The sequence below is a fragment of the Podarcis tiliguerta genome, assembly GCF_965153285.1.
Source record: "Podarcis tiliguerta genome assembly, chromosome: 13".
NCBI classification, from domain to species: domain Eukaryota; kingdom Metazoa; phylum Chordata; class Lepidosauria; order Squamata; family Lacertidae; genus Podarcis; species Podarcis tiliguerta.
This window is the reverse complement of record NC_139546.1, coordinates 20,931,158-20,947,810: the sequence shown is the minus strand read 5'-3', so window position 1 is coordinate 20,947,810 and position 16,653 is coordinate 20,931,158. Positions and strand designations below refer to the sequence as shown.

Sequence of the window (16,653 nt, the reverse complement as noted above, 5' to 3'; positions counted from 1 at the left end):
ATAACATTAGGCTTATTCCGATAATTTGGTTGTCTAACACACATTTACCCAGGGGTAAGTCCCACTGAACGCAATGGGGCTTAACTCTGAGTAGGCACGTATATGATTTTATTGGAGGGAGGGAGATCTTTAAAAAAATACAAATATAAACAGGAAAACAGGGTGTGGCTCTCCCCCAACACACATAGGGCAATTCCATCCCTTTTCACCCTAGGGAAGAGGAAAGGGGGAGGATCAAAGGAATTTCATTTCCGAAAAAAGGGGGATATAAAGCAATAAAATATGCAGTTTGTGTAAGTAATGAACCTTTTGCGGCAGGAAGTCGGGAGCAGCGCGGTTCTATGTAGATAGCTGTTAAGGCTGCTGGTCTGGAAAAATGAGACGCGTTGGAATTCGTGTTGCGGTTTTAAAAAAAAATTAAAGAAAGGAAGCGGTCCCAATATTATCTTAGTGTAGGAATAGGGAATCCTTCGGGTTACACATAATTCTTCGTCAGGTAGAACAGTTTGTTCATTATTTACTCAGCAGTTGGCACTGGACTACCTATGAGGTGTCTTCACGCTGGATGAAACTGTATCAGAGCAGAGCAATAGATTATGGCCCTATTAGTGAGGACACTTCGTTTCTCCTATGTATCGAATATACTACCATAGGCAAGAGGTTATTGGTGTTACTGTTTTAAACCGTTTAGCCGGGGAGCGAAGGAGGAAGAAACGCACGTGCTTCGAGACCAGCCTCCCACATGAGTCAAAAAATAGTTTGGAAAAAGTCAAAGCAGCAACTCAGACATTCTTCTTGTTGTCCCCCTTCCTCCCCCAAACAACCAAACCCGTGGCACGAAGGCTGCGTTAATTCATGTCTCTACACCCGCTGCCTACAACAACAGATGCTGGTTAGATAACAGACAAGGCGTTTGTGTTTTAATTCATAATGCCATATTAAGCCTATACCCCAGAGAGTCCATGCCACTGGAATCCAAATCTCCAACTTCCAGGTAATGGACCGTGCGAGCACACCCTCCAGCACCGAAGGCATCAGTTTTCCAACACGGGCATCCCGAACCTGAACGTATTTACATGGAAGTAAGAGCTGCTGATTTCAATAGGGCTTGCTTTCAAGTCAGTAACGAGGTTCCCGGGATTCAACCACCCCCACCTTCCATGCATTTCACCAGGTGCACCGTTTAATTCAACTAATATGTCGCAACTTATTTGTAAAGTGCGCCACCCCGGTCGGGCGAGGGGAACCCATAACTGCCCCGGTTGTTTAAGTGGGGCTAATATATTGTCGGGCGACAACACAGGAAATTCGGGATCGCAGCTTCAGATTTGTCTACTAAGAACAGAGACAAGTCCGACTTGAAAGCACACCATACTCGGAATAATTTGTTTCAGTGGGAATCATTACCAAATTTAGGACTAAGGGCACTTTTCCAGAGTTGCAGGCCAACTCCAGTGCGCGGAGAGAAAGAGAAAGAACTTTCCTTCCACGAAGCCTACCAGACACAAAGGTATACCAGTTATACACCTTTGAGACATCCGCTCTCCTCTTTCTCCTGACCTTGATCGCTTCCATTTTTCATTTCCCCCGCCCTCTCCTGTTTCATCTGTATTCCATCCAGTCTTGTCTCAAGACATGGGTTTTTCGGGAAAACGAATAGCTAGGCCTACTCTTTTATTTATTTATATATATATATAATTTTTTATTTAAAGCGCCACCGCCACTTTTTTAGAATGCCTTGCGCAAATAGACAAAGGGGGGTTTCATCCTAGTATCACCAGCACCCCTAGCGTCTAGCAGAAATGTTCGATTCTTTCCACCCTCTCCAAAAGTCCCCCCCCCCGCGCACCACGCACACACAGAGGCATGGACAACAGCCTGCTGTCCCCAAATCAAAAGATACACCTCCCCCCCCGACCCTCCCAACTATCCGTGTTTTGTTTTGGTCACTCTCGATTGCTCTAATAAAAACGTCTCAACTTTTCGGAAGTTTGCAAAGACAGATTTAGCTCAGGCGTTCTCTGCATTTCAAAGAGGCAAGTTAATGAAGCCCTCAAACGACAGAGTTTCCAAGCAGATGGGACCCACAATACATTGTTTGCATACTACAATAAAGTTCAAACAGATAGGAAAGGACGACTGGGCAATTGCTTGCCACAGAGGGTGCACACCTTTCGGACACTACTCGGGTGTCCCAGTAATGTGTGTGTCCCGTTCCCCCCATGCCCGCACAACATCAAACTCAAAGCACCTGCCAATATATGCAAATATTATTTTACTACTAAGAACTGTTATCTTCTGGCTACCTTGGGTATGATCACCGAGTGAATCCGGTTCCTCGCAATGAGGGGGGGGGGGCTTGTGCAGGAGAACTTCCCTCTCCCCTCTATATTACTTTCAGGACCCCCATCTAGGTAACTGCTGAGCCTGCCTCAGCGTTCAAGGCTGCTTTTTTGCACGTCGACCTAGCAGATCAGCTCCAGTTTACTACGGATAGACTTACTTCCGAGGAAATGCGTTAGGGATCGAGCCTCTCTTTTTTTTGCAATCACAGCACCCTTCTCTGGATTGAGAGCAAAAAAAGCCTGGAGGTCTTCTCCTTCAACTCCTATACCTCCCCTCCCCACACACTTTCCCCAAGGTACAAAAACTGAAGCGTTTACAACCCCCCTCCCCTTGTTCGCGCAGTTAAAAATAATCATCCCGTGCAAGACAGGATACAAAACGCAGCAGCCTTTCCCAAGCGGTCCAGCCACAACCACAATAAAAAGAACCCGAAACACCAACCGGAAAACTGGATCCTTCCGTCGTATCTCTCCTTCCTCCATGTCAAAGATTATTTTTTTTCCACGATAGGAAATCTCTTCCTTTTCCTTTCCTCCCCCTCCCACTGCGATTGCCTTTTAAAGCCTAAGGAATAGCTGGCTACCAGCTTGCAGGGAGCCGTAGGCCTAACTGAGCGTTTTCGGTTCGGATACCCGCAAGTTTTCGTATTAATCTCCATACTTTGTCAGTCTTTGTTAAACAGCTAGGCGTGTCCCCAGCGCCTCCAACATTTTAATATTTGTTAGACGCGCTGACCTGAGTTTCACCCCACTCCGGGGCTCTCCCTCTTGCATTTTCTATAATACGCTTGCATAGTTCTCTCGGTCATATTGAATTTTACCCAGGTCATTACTTTGGAGGGGTGGGGGAAATGCCACGGCAAGGAATTTTAATGCAGGCTTTCCTCTCTGTAGCGCCTGCGACTTTTTTCAGTCTCTTTGTAAGTTGCTCTTTGGCCAGTAGATGCTTATGCAAAAGAGAAATGTGCGAGGACATATGCGCGCGCGTGTGCAGATAGATAGACAGATGAATTTACGAATATGTGCACGTCACTTGAGCCTGTTTATGCGTGCATCTAGATATGCATTAAATAAACACATGCATAAATTATTGTTCAGCTGATGTGCCCCCCCCTTTTTTTGGCTTCGGGACCAAAACTTTTTTCCTTCCAAATTCAAACTTAAACACACTTTCCTCACACATTCATAGGATCTATTCCCTCCCCCCGGAAAAAAAGAAAAGAAACAACGACCACTGAATAAAACACAATACGGAGAAATGATACGGGGATTCAAAGGGGGGAGGGAGGGAAAGAAGTACATGTTCCGAAATCTCTGTGCCTTTTCCCATCACGAGCAAAACTGCGGTTGAATGTCACCTACGCTTATGTCATATATTCCCCCTCCCTTCTCCCAGCTAAAGTAATTCCGGAAGGAAATTTGTTGGGAAGAAACTCTACCTTTGAAGCCACCAGAGGTGTTACCCTAACTCATCAAAGGTCTAGCTTCAAGAATGTAATGGATTGCGAAGGCTTGAGCTTTCCAGGCCCGTAGCTGCCTATTGTCCGATGTATGTATTGTTCACCATCTATTCTACAGGTACACACACACACACACACACACACACACACACACACGGTGTGCTGTAGAGCAGGTTACCTGCTGCACTTGACAGAGGCATGGCATGAGAAGTCTATCGAAAAGTCAATTGGCATTAAATTATTTCTATTAATAACTCATTACGTGGATTGTCTTGGGGGGGGGCGGACTCGTAGAAATAACCTCTCGCTCTCATTTTCGCCGCGAACGGGTTTTAAAGCTCGTCCAATAGCAGCTTATCCCCTTGTTCTCTCGGATTCTTTATCCCTGACGGCTCTTCCTATAGAGGGCTGGGCTATGGTGGCAAATTGACTCTTAAACGGTAAGATACACGGGGATCTGTACTGGGAGCAAAGGAAGCGTGTGTGCTTGTGTGAGCCATGAAAATTCATACCGAGATGATTTTAACCTTCTGAAAACAAACGGAGTTGTTACCCACTCACATTCCCCCCTCCCTTATTATTGCACAAACCTGGAGCGGTGATGACTGCGCTTCAGAGATAACTGTAGTAATTAGAGAAGCCTAGAGATGGATCACCCAAGTTACGCTGAAAATGTAGCCCGTTTATAGTGATCTTTCATAAATACCAAGCAAAAAAAGCCTCAAGAGTTCGTTACAATTAACCCGTGTTGCTTTATGGGAGAGTACGCACGCAAATACACACCTTGAAATGCTAATATTATTATTTTTTGCTTTTGCATTTCAACCAATTTGGGATTAGATATCCGAATGGAGATATATGGAAACCAACCATTTCTATGCGACGCACCTCTCAAGAAATGCATTTTGGATGTAGAAATACCCTCTTGCTTAGGATCGGGTGTGCGTTTAAACACACGAACTACAACCCCCTTAAACCTCTTACTCCAAATTAGGGACAACCCAATTTACAACTCAGTAACTCTGCTTAAACCTCCATCCTCACCACTTGGGTTTGGACTCAGTCCGAAGCTTACGCCCAAGCAACTAGGGTAAGACAGCAACTTGTCACCCCTGGTTCTAAATATTTACACTTAAAACAATAGGGTCTTCTTGACCTTTAACAGGACTTTATATCCCAGATCCTACAACAGGCTTTATTGTAAACGAATTTCACTCTTTTCAGTGGGGCTTGCTTTTGATAGTCAACATGTTTAGGATCTGCGCACAAATAAATTAGCTGGTAGCCAACTACGTGGTTCTGATTCATGGAGGTTCTGAAGCGAATCGCTCCTTTCTACCTACATCGTGCAACAAGGCGGGGGGAACTGTTCCTCATATAGAATTTACTGACGCTAAATTCAATTTAATCCGCTAAATGTTGAACAGGAGAGTTATAAGAAAGGAAGAACAGGAGCTCAGGTGCTTCTGCGGTCTGCGTGTGTGTACTTAGAATGGTTTCATAAATTTCCCTTCCAACTGTACCATTATCCTAACCGCTGAGATCAACCCCTTCATTCGAAATTAAAATGATTTATTTATTTATTTTACTGTCGACTTTAATCCGGCCTGGTTCGTTCTTTGTTGTTGCCGAATATATTCTGCACCAGTAATTCGGATGAGGAATGATCCCCAAACACACACGCATCAATTCAGAGGAGGTGCATGCCCTAACACTTTTGCAACAGAGTTTTAGAAATTAAATCTGTCAGCCAATCGAATATTCGATTCCTCTCAGCCGTTTGACCGAGCAATGTATTAATGAGCAGGAAACGGTTAATTACCACTGCATTGCTAAGCCTCTGTGAAGACACCGTTAAGACTCTTAACTTCAGTTATCTTCTTAATTTAAGAGGATCCTGAAGCAAGTGGACAATCCCTCCTAAATGTGAGATGATTTGCAATCGACTAAACAAAAGGCGCTTTTTATCAGAAGGAAAAGTAAACGTATTAAATGTTATTAATCAAATTCGGGAATATGGAATAGTCTCTCTTCGAATACTCTGACGTTGAAGGACAGTATATGATTATCTAAAGAAAATGAATATAATAAAGTGAAACAAACCCCAGATTCCAAATGCCTTGACAATAAGCAAGCTCAGAACCCATCAGTATTATGGGAGATCCAAGGTTAAGATAGTATCCGACAATTTATTTTAAGACAGTGTTAGTACTGCTTTCCAGTTTTAAGAGGCAAAGTCTCTACAGCAATTAATTCCCTAAAAGACAAAGTCATAGTTATTAACCCATTAATCCCTGATAGTTAATCTGTAAAACTTTACAGAACACCCCAACAGGAAGTTGCATAGGAGAACTTCCGGGATGCTTCACATCCTATATTACTAGAGGATTAAGGCTGAAATTTATCCTTCGCAAGACCGAAATGAATGGGCGCTGAGCAAAACCGAGGTAGTTTTTTTAAAAAAATCAACAGGGTTTGTTTGCATATGGGAAATGGATGCTGGACTCTGCCCTAAATCCCCTACAGCTTGGAGCTTATGGTAAAATCTTTTAGAAGCATTCTTTGACACATCCTATATTGTTTCCAATTCCTTTGTTTATTATTCATTTTAATGACGTGATACGTATTTTTATAGTTATTTGATTTCAGAAAAGCATACATCTTTACCCTGGGAACACCCCTCCAACTTTGGTTCAGTGATTATTTTCCCCATGGGGATGTGTGGAAGATTACAAAGATTATTTTAATTAAAATATTACGTTATAAATGTTCGCTGTGTAGCAAGGATTTATTATGCTTTAATAATAATAATAATAATAATCCACGTTATTGAATTAATATATTATAGCTCTTTAATTTATAGTATACATAGATGATCACAGCAGTTAAAGAGCTTGTACAGAAAAAGAAACTGTTCAAAAGAACAAACGTGTGTGTTCTAAATCTGCGCCGACTAGAAGGTTGCGATCCAGCAGGAAGCTGTTATGCGCAAACGCCATTGTGGTGAGTGAATGAAGGCATTGCCCCGATCCTGCGTGGTTCCATTCACTCTAATGGCCCTTACCCAGGAAGAACTGCCTGCGGCACTGAGTCCAAACTGTTCAGTACAGTATTTAGTTAGAAAGAGAGATCGATCGATCCAAGGCACCCCCAATATCAAGCTCCAAATGCTGCTACCACCTCATCATCCCAGCTAACCTGCCTGCCCCCAGCCTCCCAGCTCCACCTTGTCTCCCTTGCGTAGACAACAGCTCTGTAACATTTTGAGCCGCCTCTCTCTCCAGTTCCTAACTCTTACCTCGCGATCGTATTCTCTCATCTCTAGCCAGTAAACAAGCAAGGTCTCTTCCCCTCCCCCCCCCACGCTACACCATCACCCCTCTCCCTCCCCCTCCCCTCCCCCTCCTTCTCCTCTTTAGCACTGACATCCAGTCTATCAGCCTCAAACACAAGACCCGGTCTCGCACCGCCTAAACTTTTGACCCTCGCCTTTTTGACCCCTCGGAGCTATAATGGCGTTCTATCCAATCTACCAACGACCATATTCACCTCTCCTAGTCTTCAGAACCTGCGCAGACTTTCTTTCTTTCTTTCTTTCTTTCTTTCTTTCTTTCTTTCTTTCTTTCTTTCTTTCCTTTTCCCCTCATTTCACTCAGCGTTTGCAACCCACCTCCAATCCCTATATCCACCCCTCCTCCCAAACCACACTTTAAAAGGGTGCTGCGTGCTGGGGGGGGTGGGGAGGGGACGCGAAGAAAAGGACAGCTGGGCTCGACGCCTTGAGAACCAGTTTTTCTTTTATTTGCCAACTTGAGGGTTACCCGCTGCAATAGTTGAGCCCCCTGTTTTCGCCGTTTTAGTGCTGGGGAGCTGCACGGTTGCAGAAAGTGGCTTGCGGCTCCCCCCGCAGTGGGGAGGGCGGGGTTCGCCGTGCATTTGGGCGAAGCTTCCAGGGGGATAAATGAAGACTTCTTCAAAGAGCTCGCCAGAAAGGCTCAGGAAGTGACCCTGTTATAGCTGCGGTGGATTGGTCTGAAGCGGGCTCTGCTGGTTATACTGAGTTGTTACAAGCTTTTGAGATTTCCGCCCCCCCCCCCAATTCCAATCTCGCCACCCCACCCCCCTCTTTCGCACACCGATATAATACTTCGCAGAGTTTATTTTAAGGGAATTTTGCCTTTTTTTGTGCCTCCAGATGCAAAACAGCAGCAGGACCTTCATTAAACCGTGTTTTAATAAATCACAGAAGATCAGGTAGTGTTAGTTTGCACCCAAGCCAGGAACAACAACAACCCGAAATAAAAACTTGCGGAGCTGGGGCCCCTTAGAGTACAGAGCTGAGCTGGCTTAGGTTGCAATCTTACGCACTCTTAGTTGAGAGGCATTCCCATTGGGTTTCACTGGGGCTTAGGTTCTGGGTGCAACCACGGAACATGCAAGAACCCCCTTCATGAGATGCAATATTCTGAGGTGTATTGAGCCACACTCAGGATAAACACTTAAATTACTCAAGTCCACTGATTTTAGTGGGTCTACTGTGAGTATGGCAACCGTGGGGAAGCACCCAAGAGTTGCGCCCTTTTTGTAACGTAATTGCCTCCCCCGATCTAGCAAAGCAGAATGAACATTTCATTCTCAATTGCACTGTTGTTGTTTTAAAGAAAGCAGCCCAAGAGAGGAAAGACAGAATCATGGAAGGAAGATCTAAATTCCTTTAAGACACTCACCCCTCACACATATATATGGATGAATTTGGGGCTGTGAGACGAAGTGATATACTTGGGAAAGAGCATTAAAACTGTTCAGGAGTTGTTGATTTCTTATGAGACACAAATCAAAACTGTCATCTTCAAAGTTAACGTTTATTTCATGTGTGGATGGAACAGAGGGCTATGACCTTTGGATGAAGAATATGCACGTGCTGATCAATTACCCCGTTAACAGATGTTGGTACTATCATGTCATCTGATCAAACCTTCATCCCCCAGAAACCAAGTCGGCAACGTGCTTCTATAGGTCAAATGATTTATTAGGGAGTAATAAATATATAATCTCATATAAACGATACCTCAGTCTTACTTCTTTCTTTTGTCCGTCCATCTAAGTAAGCAACCAACCAACCAACCAACCAACCAACCAACCAACCAACCAACCAACACATTTATATAGCAACGCCAATACAGTCAAAGCGGTTTACAATGGTAAGGAAAAATAGAGGAGGAGGGAAGAAGAAAACAAGCAACCTCAAGTACTAGTTGGTATCATCTCCGCCACCTCTATTTGCTTGAGAATAGCTCCCATGAATATTTTGAAGCGTGTTTGAAGCAGTCAGGAAAGTGGTGATATTCGTTTCCTCTTCTAACAATACGTGTGGGGATAAAACAGCTATGAAAACTTGCTTCTCAATGTCATCTAGCAGGCTATATCTTCTCCCCTTAACACCCCCCCCCAGCAAAGTATTTTTCACTTCTCACCTTTTCAACAACATCCCAGGCTATCATCGTTGTTCTCCTTTCTACAGACTGGAGGGAGACTAACGCTGAGTGACAGCGGCTTGCCAGGGGCTGCCCAGAAAACAATGTTTGAGATTAGATCCTGTCCAGGCCATGCCACCCATCCTCTCGACTATGTTCTTGTCTGCATATACTTGGCCAAATCAGAATGGGTGCTCGTTCGTTTGTTCTTAATTGCAGTTGTTGCGTGTTTTTTTTGTTTTTTGTTTTTTTGCTTTGTTTTAATTTCAACAAACCGAATGTGGTTCCGAATTGTGGAAATTTGGAAGGGGAGCTTACAGAAGGCGTGGAGGGTTGTGAAAGACCACTAAAACACGAGCCTTAAAACGAGACTCTCCCCCAAGTACTTGAGGAAGAGTCACCCATTGCATTTTGATTTGGGGCGGGCAGGCGGGGGTGGGGTGAGGGAGAAGAAGAGCTGGTTCTCCTATATAGATGCTGCTCTTTACCTCTCTGTCTGCTGACCTGGGAATGATCCCGAGTTCCTATGAATTATTGATGAGCTATAAGGACCGTTCCCCCCCCCTTCTTTCAGTATGCAAACCCCATTACACTGTTAAAATGGCGATTTAATCGTTTAGAATAGCTTTGCTTTGCTTCCTGCTCGCGCTCTCTCCCCCCTCCCCTCAAGACAACTCATTTGTGCCCCCTTTTCATTTAATTTTCTTAATTAAAATCCTTTCACAGATTTTAATCCCTCTCCTTTTCTCTTCTGGTAAAGGAGAGAGAGAGAGAGAGAGAGAGAGAGAGAGAGAAGGACCTTATAGTTAAAACAGCGAAACTGCTTTTTAAAACCAGTTGTTTTAAACAATCGTAAACCCGCCAGCTTCTATTATTTTTAAATCAAGAAGAATAGGGGCGGTATTTTTCTTTGGTGTTTTAATCCAGATTACAGTGCTTTTTAAAGGGGGGGTGGTGGAACAAACTCAAGACAATTCAGCAACCACTTTTGTACCATGAAATGATGCCTAGTTGGGCAAAGAGAGATATAATAATTAACATTATGCGGGTGGGTGGGAGTGTAGTAAGAGCGAGACAGACAGAGACACCTATGGCATCCTACAGCCAAAGTTAAGATCACTATGCAGTGCGGTCTCAAACATGACTCGCACTGTGTTCAGTGGTGCTTACTCACAGGTTGGTATTGATAGGATTACAGTTTAAGTCCCGTTGGTTTTATTGATGGAATGAAGCAGGTGCCTAAATCTCTCCCGTTGAACTAAATGGCATTTTAAAGTGCTCAGGTCGGTGGAATCGAGGTCCTGTTTTATTTTTGCTTCTAGTGCCTGTGGCCGGGTACTTAAAAAAATAATACAAAAAAGCCCCCTCCTATATCCGAATTAAAACAGTTTTTAGCAACATAATATGGGTTTAAACTCCTCATTTCCGCCGTTAGTACCTCTGGAAGATCCATTCTGTTATTTGACTTGGGTACAGGTAGAAGGCAGAAATCGGGAGCAAACATAAATTCTTATGCGATTATCTGCATCCTTTTCTCTGCCTCTTGCTTTTGGAAGAGTGCAGTCCTAGACACACATCCCTGAGAGTCCCATTGAACTCAACGGGAACTACTTCTGAATATGTATGGATAGGGTTGCACTGTAAGAGAAGAGAGACTGTCTCCACCATTGCTATACAGTTTACTAAAGGAAAGGAAAATAACACACACCCGCTATCAAAGCCCTTCTACATACTTTGCTACACATGCCATCAACTTGTAAGATGTGAGTTCAGGGCCCAATTTTGGATAGGAGGTGTATTCCCAGCAGCTGACAGGGGGGAAATAAACCACTTCACTTTGTTCTTAAATATCCATTTGTCTACGGCCCTGATAAACAATAACCTTAGAGTTGGGTATCATCACAGGCATGTGGAAAAGCTTGCAAGTTAAATGTATATATTTAACCAAACATCTGTGCAAAAGCTTGGAATGCCAAAAATTCTGCATGGCATAAGTGCTTGAATCTGCTCTCCTACAACACATTACATGACAATTGCTTCAAAGTAGGGCTGAGGTGCCTGCAAGCCACAAAGCAAATATTTTAGAGACACTTCTCCACTCTATCCAGATGTAAAAGCTTTGTGGCCAGTTTAGTAAATCTATTTCTTTGGCTATCTATATAAATATCTTTGCAGGTTATGCTCATGCATAGTGAGTAGATAGCTATAAGGTCGTGTTTGAGTGTGTGTGTGTGTTGTGTGTGTGTGTGTGAAAGGGGGTATTCATACAATGGTTTATACACACACATGCGCCTGCAATGAATAGGGTGGACTGGTTATCATGAGGCCAACAGAGTTCAAGGGGAGTTTATCCATTGACTTCAAAGAACATTGGATCTGACCTTTTGTGGTCAAGAAGTCAACTATTGTCGCCTGACAAACGTACTACTTAGAGAGGTGTATATTGGCTGGTCTGGAGCAGATTGTCTCCTCCTCCCCAACACCCCCCCCCCTTCACAATTTGTGAGGATAGACTGGAAAGATTAATTGGGAAAGATTCGAACAGGATGCATAAAAGGCCCACTTCTGTTTTGGGAAGGTCTGGGATCTTTGGGGGAGGGGCAGGGAGGAGGTGTATGTGTGTGCAGTTTATTATTTACAACTGCTAATTACAGTAGCAGACTACTACTACTCCTGAAATTCACCATCACTGTTACAATAACTTTACTAGCAGAGGTGTACAAAAAAGAAAGAAAAGAAAAGAAAAGCCACAGTCCTAAACTGTACCTAACCACCGGACACTGTACCTAACCAATATTATTGAAACCAATGTGTCTTAATTTTCACTTCCTCCTCTTTGGAATGGACGGTTTTCGACTCCTACTAATACCCACCCCTGAATCTTGTTCAGTAGGAGCAACTTGTCCACTGCGTGATATCATGAAAAGAGAAAAAAATTGCAGGGAGAAACATCAAAAGAGCAAAATATATAAAAATAAAATTCGGATTTGCAGAATTCGTGAAGAGAAAATACTATTATTATTAATAATAATGCAAACTCCATTGTATAGAATATGATATTATCTACAAGATATGCTGTATATACGACTAGTGTTTCCTATTTACATTTTATATAATGAAATTTCACTACTGCAATTAATAATAATAATAATAATAATAATAATAATAAACCACGATAGGCAATTGGGGGTGAGTAGTATTTTCTGGTGAAACCCTCCTGTGTCTAGGAAGAATTGCCTTCCTGTTTACTCTCCCATGAAGACTTTCTCAAGCCGTTGCAGGGAAAAGCAAACAAACTAAGAACGAGGAACAAGAATAGGAAGAATAAGATAAGAGAGGAATTTCTACTTTTCCTTACTATAAACTCCCACTGGCCATAATAAACACTGGGGTTTGTGGAGAAAGGAAAGCAACACCAGGAGAAGAAAAGTGACTTATAGAAGGGAACCTTTGACTTAACTCTGAGTGCAGATGAACAGAGAATATGCACAGAAAACCTAAAGAATTTTGCCTCCTCTGTTGGGACAGTTCCAGCTTGCGGAAAGGATTTAAGAGGGGCGCGGGGGAGGGAGGTCAGGTTTAGGACTGCGGATCAGTGGCCAGGCTTAACAGATTCTGAGATGTTTCTACTTTCCCTTCTTTAGATGTTTTGGGCAGGACAGAAGCAAGGGAAACACCCACCGGTCACCTTTATGAAGGGGTGGCCTCCCTTGTGCCGTCTTTCTTTCGACGCACGGAATGCCCTTCCCATTAAAATGGAACCGGGTGGAATCAGCCCAACAAACACAAGGGCCAGGATCAAACGAGGTGCTAGGGATGGGACGCTGGACCTGGTTCTTTTGAGACACCGCAGGTATCATCCTGATAGGATGCCCTTCTTGCCTTGGCTGTGTGGGATAGCAGTCCTGCCGCCTAATCCTAGGCATGTTTCCTCGGAAGTATGGCACACTGAGTTGCAAAGAGCATACTCCCCCAACTTACCTAACCCCACTTACTTATTGAATTTGAGTGCAATAGGACTTTACTCAGGCATGGTTAAGACTGCAGTGTCAGCCTGCATAGGATCGCAAGCCTTCCTGCCACATATGCCGCAATACGCAAGTGAGAAATGTATGTAGGTAGGTAGGTGCATAGGCGTGGGAATTAATCGCACAGGCAGATGAATCACAAACATGCAAAGAGAGAAGTGTTGACTGGATAGGAAGAAAGGGAGGTTTATGGAATGGAGAAACTCACGGATGGATGGTGGAAATTTCCTTAGCAATAAGGTCCTCTGTTTTCCGACCCTGGAAACCAGAGATCTCCATTCTTCCCATCCATAGGTATTACTCCTTCACTCCGTGCCCATAGTCTAGATTGTTGCCCAGTGTCCCAGTGCCAATAAATTGGCCGGAATGGAAAGCAATGTCGTTCATATATGTGTATGAGCGCCCATACCAAACGTCGGCGTCCTTCCTGAGACCAGATACAGATTCGATGAGACCGTAGTATTTCATAGAACAGATAAGAGTGCATGACTGGCGCACAGCCTGCGAACTCTAACCTAAACGGGTAGCATTCTTTTCTCTCTCATTCTGTGGAGATGTATCTATCTGTTTTACAGGTGTGCATGCGTGTGTAAATTGGCTTGTGGCAGCCCCTAAAGTTTGAATCATTTATTTCGTGTTCAAGAGCACGATCCAGTCAAGGTTAAAGTTCCATTTAATTCAATGGAATATATTCAAGCAACTGCCTCACTCTTCAGTTGAATTATATGGAAGTAGGATGTGCTTAATGATGGGTGGGTCATAACTCCAAAGGGTTTTTTCAGAAGAAGAAAGGTGTACTGTATTATGTACTGAGAGACATTCGGAGTAAGGTTTTAGAGAATGTGGTCTTTCCCCATTCAAGCCAGCAAGCCACCATCAACAGGCACATTGCACAACTGCAGTCAAGTGTGTTCTCAGATCCTATTCTCAGAGAACGGCACAGAGTCAATAGGGGACAGTCTTCAGAAACAGTAGGAAGGATGGTCTAAATGTGATAGGAAGGGAGAAGCAGCAAAAGTGGTCCCTTTTATCCTGCACCGAAAGACATGTGTCTACCAAATGTTACACAGCCCTAAAGATCCTAGCTTCAAGCAATGGGGGGGGGGGAGGAAGGAAAGGGGGAGAATAACACTTGGAAAATATTCCTCAACCCACAAAGCCACCAGAGCTCATCCAGCAGGGTTACTTGCTTAAAGTCTATTTCAATGAATAGTGCTCTTGCCTAGGCCCCATTCATTTAAATGGAACTTGAGAGAGAGAATTCAGGTTGGAAAATGGTTCCTTCGCACCAGCCCATTTCTGAAAGCGGGTGGAGAAATATGCAAAAAAACCAACACCCCAAAACCCACAATGCCTGCAAATCAGTTAGAAACTGCTCTGCTTATGGAAAAGCAAGGCCTCTTTGAATCTCTGATTTACTAGTAATTTCCATTAAAATGAAGAGGAGCGAGGTAGAATAAAGAAGAAGGGCTGGTAGCGAGGTTACAGCAGAGTCAACATCTCATTTCATCAGTCCGAATGAGTTTGTGCTTTGTTTGTTTTTAAACGCCAACACACAACTTACATTTCAGTTCTGTGCTCGTTTATTCGGAGGTAACCCCACAAAGCACAGTGGGATATACCCCAGATATAAGTGTGCATAGGTTTGCATAGGAGAAGACTGCATATACCATTGAAGTCTATGGAATGCAGCTGTCATTTTGAAGCCCTGGGGCTCCCTCTTATCTAAGATCCTATACAGCCCCTTATTCCTGAACGTAAGAAGCAAGCAAGCTTCACAACTCAAACAAGGTTTGTCCCACTCCCTCCCTGTGTTTTAAAATATTTTGGCTGATCCAACAACAATAGTAAATAGAAGTTTCTAAAGCTCTTTGGCATAAGCGCGTTGAAGTCCAGAGTCAAACAGCTTTAGGTCAAGTGCTGAATGTTTATGCTTAAAGCATCCTCAAGACAAGAGGATTTTTTACATTCCTTGATCAGTATCTGGATTAGGCCCCGCCTGGAAAGCCTCTGCTACCTTTATGATGAACCTTTCCTATTTGGACGGAAGAAACGGGAAGTTTTAAACATTTATGGGGCACGGAGTAGTATCTCTCCCCTCCTCCAAAAAAACTCATTTCCCTTTTCCAAAGGCGTCTTGCTTCGGACAGAGAAGATTCCATAAGTGGGCGAGATGGAACCTGCCCCATTTAACAAACCGCAGTCTCTTCCACCTTTATATCAGCCAAGCAACTAGCCTGGACACATTGACTTGGAAGTAAGCCCCACTTGATTCACGGTGCTTACTTCCGGGGGGGAAATATGCATGGCAGAGAGTTGCACAAGACACGGGGACGCACTACATAGGACACTATCCACGGGAAAGTACATGCTCTTTGATCTTCATTTCCACCAGGCTTGCGCAGGAGAACTTCCCAGGCCATGGTTAGCAGCAACATGTGGAAAATTACAAGTATACCGAGGAAGCGAAGGAAGATAGCTTGTAAAATGGGGGGTGGGGGGTGGGAGGTCAAAGGAAACGTCCCGAACGACAGAAATACTGAAGAATGGGGAGGGGGAGGTAAATTGTGAAGGTCCAATGTTCTGAAGGTAAGTTATTCAGGAATACACACACACACACACACACACGGTTAAAAAGCAATGTTGTCTCTCAAAGTCTACATTTTGCTTTCCCAGCGTGCGCACACACAGGACACACAGACACGCGCAGACAGAACAGCCTCTGTTGAAAGCAAGCCGTCGAAATCAATCCTACTGATTCTGATAGGAATCACTTCTAAGTAAGTGTGCTTAAGACCCAGACATCAATACACGCCCAATACCTGAATACACCCGCAAAGTGCTTTACAAGAGCTACCAAGGACCTCAGCGAAGTTGTCATACATAATCCCCTCTCTCCCTCGAGCAAAATCCTTGGAGCACTCCGCAGTGACATCGCCATTCATCGAGGTGGAACGCTTCATCTTATTTCCTCTTCTTCTGCTAACCATATGCCTATATACATACATACATACATACATACATACATACATACATAACGTGGGCCACTCCAAGGGAGTACTGGGGCCTTAACATTCATTTAGCTAAGACTGTACAGAAGCAAGCTGGAAAGAGAGACGGGAATCCCTCCCCCCGCCCCCCCCGCCCAATCTCTAGCAATCTAGCCTTTTAAAAGTCATTTAACCAGATAGTATTTCAAGAGAAACTTACTTTAAGCTTAGCAGTTTCTAAGTCCTCTGGAGTAAACACTGAACCATCAATGCTTCCTATTCCAGCAATGGAGAAGCCTTTATCTAGCCTGGAAAAGTGATCTCCCATTCCTGCCCCTCTCCAAGCCAAAGCAGGC

At 43.8% G+C, this 16,653-nt stretch overlaps 1 protein-coding gene across 5 annotated transcripts in view; it reads right to left on the bottom strand.

Annotated features, from left to right (window-relative positions):
- HOXB3 (homeobox B3) overlaps window positions 1–16,653 on the bottom strand; it is an 85,557-nt gene that overhangs the window by 50,382 nt on the left and 18,522 nt on the right. Inside the window, exon 1 of one of the 5 annotated variants that reach the window (XM_083408417.1) lies at window positions 16,518–16,631. The exons of 3 other annotated variants lie outside the window; for them this stretch is intronic. The gene's annotated coding sequence lies outside the window, so the exon portion shown is untranslated. Of the gene's footprint in view, window positions 1–2,787; window positions 3,005–16,517; window positions 16,632–16,653 lie in introns of those variants that run through there. One more of the 5 variants, XM_083408416.1, reaches the window with a different exon arrangement.